This window comes from Moschus berezovskii, chromosome 2 (genome assembly GCF_049115385.1).
Source record: "Moschus berezovskii isolate FMDL1 chromosome 2, NW_MosBer_1.0, whole genome shotgun sequence".
Taxonomy (NCBI): Eukaryota; Metazoa; Chordata; class Mammalia; order Artiodactyla; family Moschidae; genus Moschus; species Moschus berezovskii.
Window position 1 is genome coordinate 220,527 of NC_142461.1, and position 9,597 is coordinate 230,123.

Here is a 9,597-nt window from a genome sequence, read left to right on the forward strand (position 1 = left end):
TTTAGAGTAGCTAGGACATTGAGACAACCTAGATATCCATAGGCAGACGAATGGATAAGAGAGTTGTAGTACATATACACAATGGAATATTACTCAGCTATTAAAAATAATACATTTGAGTCAGTCCTAATGAGGTGGATGAAACTGGAGCCTGTTATTCAGGAGCCAAGCACCATGCCGACAAGCCTAGGCTCCCGAGCTCTCCTGCAGAGCAAACGTGATGGAACAGCCATGTGGAGGTTGCCTGGACGTTCCCTGGGAGTGTGGCAGCCCTGCCTGGACACGGGACCCTAGGGGCCATTGCCACTGCAAAATAAATTCCCAGCCAGCGCTCCCAGCCTGGGGTGACTCTCAACTCCAGGCGGCTGGGGCCGCTATCATCCTAGTGTGTAGCTCCTGAGGCACCAGACCGGCGAGGCCTGTTCCAAGGAACTCATTTCCCGAGTCAGGGATGGATGTCGGCCTGCACTCTGCGAGCCTTACAAACACATTCTTAGGTCAGCACGGTCCTGCCCATGGGTGAGGAGGCTGCGGGAGTGCATCTGAGGGGGCCGGGCGCCATGTCGGGAACCCTAACCCTAACTCATCTAACCCTAACTCATCTAACGCTAACCATAACCCTAACTCATCTAACCCTATCCGTAATCCTAACCCCTAACCCTAACCCTAAAACCCTAACCATAACACGGTTCCCTGATGTCTTTCCTTTCTAGGCCTGACGCTGCCTGTGGCCGGTCCTGACTTCTTTCCTCTCTCTGTGCCCTGAGACGGCCCCCTTCAGGTCCTGTCCACAGACCCCGTGCGCTGCCACTCACCCACTTATGACTCCCCACCCCAGGTCCGCTTGACCACTCCCCTCAGGGTCCTCTCAGCTAGACCGCCAGCCCCCCGCCAGGTTGTCTCCGTGGTTCCCCCTTCCCAGGTCCTCTCATCGGCCAGATCGGGTCCCCAGGTCCCCTCATTGGCCCGCCGCTGCTCCTCACTACATCCTGACCCTGGCTCACTACTCCCTGACATCAGTCCTCACAATGGCATGTCTCTGGACCTCACTACCGCCTGACTCTGGTCCTCGCTGTGCCCTTACTCTGGACCTGACTACACTTCGATCCTGGTTCTATGTCCTAACGCTTTTCCATGCAATTCCTGACACTGCTTCTCACTTTGTGCTGACACTGGTCTCATTATATCCTGACTTAGTTTACTCTACATCCAGATTTGGGCCCCACTGCGGCCCTGACTCGGCCTCACTTCGACGTGACTCTGATCCTCAGTCAACCCTGTCTTTGGTCCTCACTTGAGCCTGACTCTAAAAGACCTGTTAAATATGCCATACAATACCTACACAAACAGAGTGAAGTTATTTCAAACACAAATATAGATCACTTCAAAGCAATTCAGAAGCACTTTCCAGATGAGATTTCCTGGAATGAACAAGCACCAAAATGGGAACCAAGATTACCCTTAGTCTGCAGAACCACAGTGTCTCTTCCCTCTGATGCCCCCTTGCAAGACCTACCATCTTATTTGGGTTTCTCTTACCTTGGTCGTGGGATATCTCTTCACAGCTGCTCCAGCAAAGCACATACTTATTTGCAGAGTATATCATGAGGAACGCTGGGCTGGAGGAAGTACAAGCTGGAATCAAGATTGCCGGGAGAAATATCAATAACCTCAGGTATGCAGATGACACCACCCTTATGGCAGAAAGTGAAGAGGAACTCAAAAGCCTCTTGATGAAAGTGAAAGAGAAGAGTGAAAAGGTTGGCTTGAAGCTCAACATTCAGAAAACTAAGATCATGGCATCTGGTCCCATTACTTCATGGGAGTGGAAACAGTGTCAGACTTTATTTTTGGGGGCTCCAAAATCACTGCGGATGCTGATTGCAGCCATGAAATTAAAAGACGCTTACTCCTTGGAAGGAAAGTTATGACCAATCTAGATAGCATATAAAGAGCAGAGACATTACTTTGCCAACAAAGGTCCGACTAGTCAAGGCTATGGTTTTTCCAGTGGTCATGTATGGATGTGAGAGTTGGACTGTGAAGAAAGCTGAGCGACGAAGGATTGATGCTTTTGAACTGTGGTGCTAGAGAAGACTCTTGAGAGTCCCTTGGACTGCAAGGAGATCCAACCAGTCCATTCTAAAGGAGATCACTCCTGGGTGTTCATTGGAAGCACTGATGCTAAAGGTGAAACTCCAATACTTTGGCCACCTCATGCGACGAGTTGACTCACTGGAAAAGACTCTGATGATGGGAGGGATTGGGGGGGTGGGAGGAGAAGGGGACGACAGAGAATGAGATGGCTGGATGGCATCACCGACTTGATGGACATGAGTTTGAGTGAACTCCAAGAATTGGTGATGGACAGGGAGGCCTGGCGTGCTGTGATTCATGGGGTCGCAAAGAGTCGGACACGACTGAGCTACTGAACTGAACAGAGTGCACAGCCAGTGTTTAGCTCCTCAGATGGCAGACCTCCAGGCCTGGCCCCAGGGCCTCAATTCCGAGTCAAGGCCAGGAGCCGGCCTGCACTCTGCGAGCCTTGCAAACACATTTCTAGATCAGCGTGGTCCTGACCATGTGTGAGGCTGGAGTGCGTCTGAGGGAGCTGGATGCCATGCCAGGGTCACCTGGCCGAGGGCACCTTACACCTCCCATGGGACCCCAGTGAGGGGTGGCCGGCCGGACCCTGGCATGCCCAATGCCAGAGCGGGGACCAAAGCTAGCTCTGGCAGAAGGAAGCAAACAGCCAGGGGAAGCTTTTGCAAACAGTTGCTGAGCCGCTCCGCGTTAGGGCTCCCCGGGCATAAAATGCCAATTGGGGCCCCTAGGCCAGGGCTCCAGGTGGGCGCTAAGGGTGTTCTGCCCACAGGAGCCAAGCACCGTGCAGACAGGCCTAGGCGGGCAAGCTCTCTCCTGCAGAGCAAACATAATGGAACAGCCGTGTGGAGGTTGCCTAACGTTCCCTGGAGGTGTGGGAGCCCTGCCTGGGCACGGACCCCTAGAGGCCATTGAAACTGCAAAATAACCTCCCAGCCAGCGCTCCCAGCCTGGAGTGACTCTCAGCAAACAGGCGGATGGGGCCGCTATCATCCCAGTGTGTATCTCCTCAGGCACCAGACAGGCGAGGCCTGCTCCAAGAAACTCATTTCCCGAGTCAGGGCTGGGTGTCCGCCTGCACTCGGCTAGCCTTGCAAACAAATTCCTAGGTCAGCGCAGTCCTGCCCATGGGTGAGGAGGCTGCGGGAGTGCGTCTGAGGGGGGCGGGTGCCATGTCGGGAACCCTAACCCTAACTCATCTAACCCTATCCGTAACCCTAACCCAAACCCTAACCCTGGTCCCAGCTGTATTTCCTCTCTAGGACCTGACGCTGCCTCTCGCTGCTCCCTGACGTCTTTCCTCTCTAGGATCTGACGCCGCCTCCCTCGGCTCCCTGAGGTCGTCCACTCTAGGACCTGACGCCGCCTCCCTCGGCTCCCTGACGTCTTTCCTCTCTAGGACCTGACGCCGCCTCTCGCTGCTCCCTGACGTCTTTCCACTCTAGGACCTGACGCCACCTCCCTCGGCTCCCTGACGTCTTTCCTCTCTAGGACTGACGCCGCCTCTCGCTGCTCCCTGACGTCTTTCCGCTCTAGGAACTGACGCCGCCTCTCGCTGCTCCCTGACGTCTTTCCACTCTAGGACTGACTCCGCCTCTCGCTGCTCCCTGACGTCTTTCCTCTCTAGGACGTGACGCCGCCTCTCGCTGCTCCCTGACGTCTTTCCACTCTAGGACCTGACGGCGCCTCTCGCTGCTCCCAGAGCTCTTTCCTCTCTAGGACGTGACGCCGTCTCTCGCTGCTCCCTGATGTCGTCCTTTCTAGGCCTGACGCTGCCTGTGGCCGGTCCTGACTTCTTTCCTCTCTCTGTGCCCTGAGACCGCCCCCTTCAGGTCCTCTCCACAGACCCCGGACGCTGCCACTCGTCCACTTACGACTCTCCGCCCCAGGTCCGCTTGACCGCTCCCCTCAGGGTCCTCTCCGCGGACCGCCACCGCCCCCCACGCCAGGTTCTCTCCGTGGTTCCCCCCCAGGTCCTCTCATCGGCCAGATCGGGTCCCAGGTCCTCTCGACGGCCCGCCGCTGCCCCTCACTACATCCCGACCCTGGCTCACTACTCCCCGACGTCGGTCCTCACTGTGGCGCGTCTCTGGACCTCACTACCGCCTGACTCTGGTCTTCGCTGTGCCTTACTCTGGACCTGACCACACTTCGATCCTGGTTTTATGTCCTGACACTTTTCCATTCAATTCCTGACACTGCTTCTCACTTTGTGCTGACACCGGTCTCACTATATCCTGACTTATTTTACTCTACATCCAGATTTGGGCCCCACTGAGGCCCTGACTCGGCCTCACTTGGACGTGACTCTGATCCTCAGTCCACCCTGTCTCTGGTCCTCACTTGGGCCTGACTCTAAAAGAAGTGTTAGATATGCCATACAATACCTACACAAACGGAGTGAAGTTATTTCAAACACAAATACAGATCACTTCAAAGCAAAGAAATAAGAAGCACCTTCCAGATGAGATTTCCTGGAATGAACAACCACCAAAGTGGGAACCAAGATTACCCTAAGTCTGCAGAACCAAACAGTGCATGCCAGTGAGTTATCACACACTGTCTGAGTTCTTGCAACACCCCACGTGCTACTTTCCTGGTTTCCCAGATTAATTCCTTGGAGTAGGACATTTGGGACAGTCCAGGCAGGATGAAGAGAGGGTCGTCCTCAAGGCAGAGTTGGCCTTAGCAGAGGCCAGGGCAGTCCCTCTTCGCTGTCTGCTCCTGCCCTGGAGTTCCAATTGCCAGATGGAGTATGACTCGGTCTCGGCCTTTCCAGGCAAGAATGCCAGGTGATCTGCCCTCTCATGGCATTCTCCAACCCTCCACTCACTTGAAAGAGGCTGGCATGGAGAAAATCTTGGAGCATCTCATCAAGTCAGAGGACCCACGGGGGCCATCCCCAAGTCAGCCCCACACTGAGCACCAAATCTGCTCCCAAAACACCACCTCTGTACACCTGTGCTAACCCGAATCTCAGAGATAGAGTTTCAGGTGAAGTGGAAAAGCATAGCTTTACTGCTTTGCTAGCAAAGATGGACACAGAAAACTCGTGCCCTCAAAAACTGCCCCAAAGCAGGAGGATTTCTTCAGGAGTTTTATAGCTATGGACTTCCCTGGTAGCTCAGCTGGTAAATAATCTGCATGTAATGCAGGAGACCCTGGTTCAATTCTTGGGTTGGGAAGACTCCCTGGAGAAGGGATAGGCTACCCACTTTAGTATTCTCGGGCTTCCCTGGTGACTCAGCTGGTACAGAATCCACCTGCAATGAGGGAGACCTGGGTTTGATCTCTGGGTTAGCAAGATCCCCTGGAGAAGGGAATGGCTACCCACTCCAGTATTCTGGTCTGGAGAATTCCATGCACTGTATAGTCCATGGGATCGCAAAGAGTCAGACTGAGCGACTTTCACTTTGTAGCAATGGTTAAAGGGCAGAGTGGTTGTAAGGAAAGATTAGGGTGTGTACAGGGCCTGAACTCCCTTCATCTGACCTCAGGTGGTCTCTGGGTGAGCTTCTCTGGAATGAAGAATGCTACAATTTTCCATTTTGCTGGAGAGGATGTTTAGTTGGGTAAAAAGTTTGGAGATGTTTTTATGTGTATCCCTTTGGACAGAAACTGGAGAAGGAAATGGGAACCCACTCCAGTGTTCTTGCCTGGAGAATCCCAGGGACGGGGGAGCCTGGTGGGCTGCCGTCTATGGGGTCACACGGAGTCGGACACGACTGAAGTGACTTAGCATAGCATAGCACTGGACAGAAACAGGACCCTGACCCAAGACAAAATACTCTTTCTTGAGTGCTCTTTCCTTCTCTCTGCATCCCCTCCCTTCCCTGATTACCACCTCTTCCAATCTGCCCTTTGGAAATCAGGGTAGGTCATGGAGCCGGGAGTCTATTCCCAACAAAGAAACAGGGAACATGGGAAAGGCTTCTGGGCCCAGGAGCCTCACAGGGTCCTGCTCGATTTCATTACCAGGCCCTGACCCTACGTTAACTATGGCTCTGAGCTGCCCATGATGGCCTGAGCTTTCCCAAACTGTCCTCTTAACTCTCTCCCTAACTAAGGCCCTGATGCTGGTTGTAACAAACACCCTGACAATATGCCCTGGGACAAATGATCTAAAGTGTCTTTTACTAAGGTCTTCAAGTTTTCTCTAAGGCCCTGACACTCTCCCTAATTAAGCCCTTAACTCTGTATTTAAGTGACGACCTGATGCACTTCCTCTTGCAGGCACTGAAGATGCACTCCTGATGCACTCCCTCACTTCAAGGCACTAAGGCCTTGAAGAAGTCTCTATCTGAGGGGCTGATACTGTCGGTAACCAATTTTCTGACTCTTTCCCTAACTAACATCCTCATTTTGCCTCTAAATAGCACCCTGGGACTCATCCTAATGCCCTGATGGTGTCCCTAATAGCCCTCAATAGCCTTACTTTTGCCATGATCCTATCCATAACTAAGGCCCTGAATATGTACTGAAGTAGGTCTCTGACGCTGTCCCTAACTGACACCCTGACACTAGTCACAACTGTGAACCCAACGCTAGCCCTATTAAGATCCTGAGATGCTGCTAAGTAACAGTCTGAACTTCTTTAAGGCCCTCAAGTTATCTCTAACTGAAGCCTTGAAACTGTCTTTAGCTAAGCCCCAGACACGTCCCTAGCTAAGGCCTGAACTATAGTTCAGGAAGGCCCTAAGCTTGTCCCTTACTCTGACACTGCCCCTAACTGAGGCCATGATACTGCCCCTTATAGCCTAAGCTGTCACAAAATAACACCCAGATCCTATTACTAAGGCCCTGACTATGTCCCTAAGAAAGTCACTGAAGTGCATCTAACTAACAGCCTGAACTATCTCTTACACAGGCCATGAGGTTATCTCTGAGTTTCTAACACTGTCCCTAATTAAGGCCCTGTTGGTGGCCCTAACTAATGTCCTGCTGCTGAATCTGAGTCCTTGATGCTCTTCCTGTTATCCTTTGCCCTACCAACAGAGTTTTGCCAAGAGAACACACTGGTCGTAGCAAACACCCTATTTCAACAACACAAGAGAAGACTAAATAGGGACAATTCAGTTCAGTTCAGTTCAGTCGCTCAGTCGTGACCGACTCTTTGCGACCCCATGAATCACAGCACGCCAGGCCTCCCTGTCCATCACCAACTCCCGGAGTTCACTCAAACTCATTACCAGATGGTCAATACTGAAATCAGATTGATTATATCCTTTATAGCCAAAGGTGGAGAAGCTCTATACAGTTAGCAAAAACAAGAATGGGAGCTGACTGTGGCTCAGATCATAAACTCCATATTGCCAAATTCAGAGTTAAATTTAAGAAACTAGGGAAAACCACTAGACCATTCAGGTATGACCTACATCAAATCCCTTATGATTATCCAGTGGAATTGAGAAATAGATTCAAGGGATTACATCTGATAGACAGAGTGCCTGAGGAATTATGGATGGGAAGGCAGTGATCAAGACCATTCCCAAGAAAAAGAAATGCAAAAAGGCAAAATTGTTGTCTGAGGAGGTCTTACAAATAGCTGAGAAAAGAAGAGACGCTAAAGGCAACGGAGAAAGGAAAGATATACCCATTTAAATGCAAAGAATAGCAAGAAGAGATAAAGACTTCCTTGGTGATGAATACAAAGAAATAGAGGAAAACAAAAGAATGGGAAAGACTAGCGATCACTTCAAGAAAATTAGAGATATCAAAGGAATACTTCATGCAAAGATGGGCACAATAAAGGACAGAAATGGTATGAACCTAACAGAAGCAGAAGACATTAAGAAGAGGTGGCAAATGCCAAAGAATGTTCAAGTTCAATTCAGTTCAGTTCAGTCACTCAGTCGTGTCCAACTGTTTGCGGTAGTTTGAGCATTATTTGGCATTGCCTTTCTTTGAGAGTAGGATGAAAACTGACCTTTTCCAGTCCTGTGGCCACTGCTGAGTTTTCCGAATTTGCAGACATATTGAGTGCAGCACTTTCACAGCATCATCTTTCAAGATTTGAAATAGCTCAACTGGAATTCTACCCCAATTGCGCTCACCTCACATGCTAGCAAAGTAATGCTCAAAGTTCTCGAAGCCAGGCTTCAACAGTACGTGAACCATGAATGTCTAGATGTTCAAGCTGAATTTGGAAAAGGTAGAGGAACCAGAGATCAAATTGCCAACATCTGTTGGATCATCAAAAAAGAGAGTTCCAGAAAAATATCTACTTCTGCTTTATTGACTACACCAAAGACTTTGACTGTGTGGATCACAACAAACTGTGTAAAATTCTTAAACAGTTGGGAATACCAGACCACCTGACCTGCCTCCTGAGAAATCTGTATGCAGGTCAAGAATCAACAGTTAGCACTGGACATGGAACAACAGACTGGTTCCAAATCAGGAAAGGAGTACGTCAAGGCTGTATATCATCACCTGGCTTATTTAACTTCTATGCAGAGTACATCATGCAAAATGCCAGGCTGGATGAAACACAAGCTGGATTCAAGATTGCTGGGAGAAATAACAATAACCTCAGATACACAACGATACCAGCCTTATGGCAGAAAGCGAAGAAGAATCAAAGAGCCTCTTGATGAATGTGAAAGAGGAGAGTGAAAAAGTTGGCTTAAAACTCAACATTCAGAAAAATAAGATCACGGCATCCGGTACCATCACTTCATAGCAAATAGATGGGGAAACAATGGAAATAGTGAGAGACTTAATTTTCTTGGGCTCCGAAATCACTGCACATGGTGACTGCAGCCATGAAATTCAAAGACACTTGCTCCTTGGAAGAAAAGCTATGACCAAACTAGACAGCATATTAAAAAGCAGGGACATTACTTCGCTGGCCAAGGTCCATCTAGTCAAAGCTATGGTTTTTCCAGTGGTCACGTATGGATATGAGAGTTGGACTATAAAGAAAACTGACTGCTGAAATATTGATGCTTTTGAACTGTGGTGTTGGAGAAGACTCTTGAGAGTCCCTTGGACTGCAAGGAGATCCAATCAGTCCATCCAAAAGGAAATCAGTCCTGAATAGTCATTGGAAGGACAGATGCTGAAGCTGAAACTCCACATGTTGCAAAAAAACTGACTCATTTGAAAAGACCCTGATGCTGGCAAAGACTGAAGGCGGGAGGAGAAGGGGATGATAGAGGATGAGATGGTTGGATGGCATCACTGACTCGATGGACATGAGTTTGAGCAAGCTCTGGGGGTTGGTGATAGACAGGGAAGCCTGGCCTGCTGCAGTCCATGGGGTCACAAAGTGGTGGACACGACTGAGCGACTGAACTGACTGAAGCTCTTCCTAACTAAGGTCTTGATGATGACTCTACCTAAGGCCCAGACACTGTCGTTAATAACCTAATTCTTTCCCTATCAGTTCAGCTCCATTCAGTCACCCAGTCGTGTCCGACTGTTTGCTATATAACACCCTAATTGTGGTCCTAACTCATGACCTGAGAATGGTCCTATTTCTCTGATCCTATT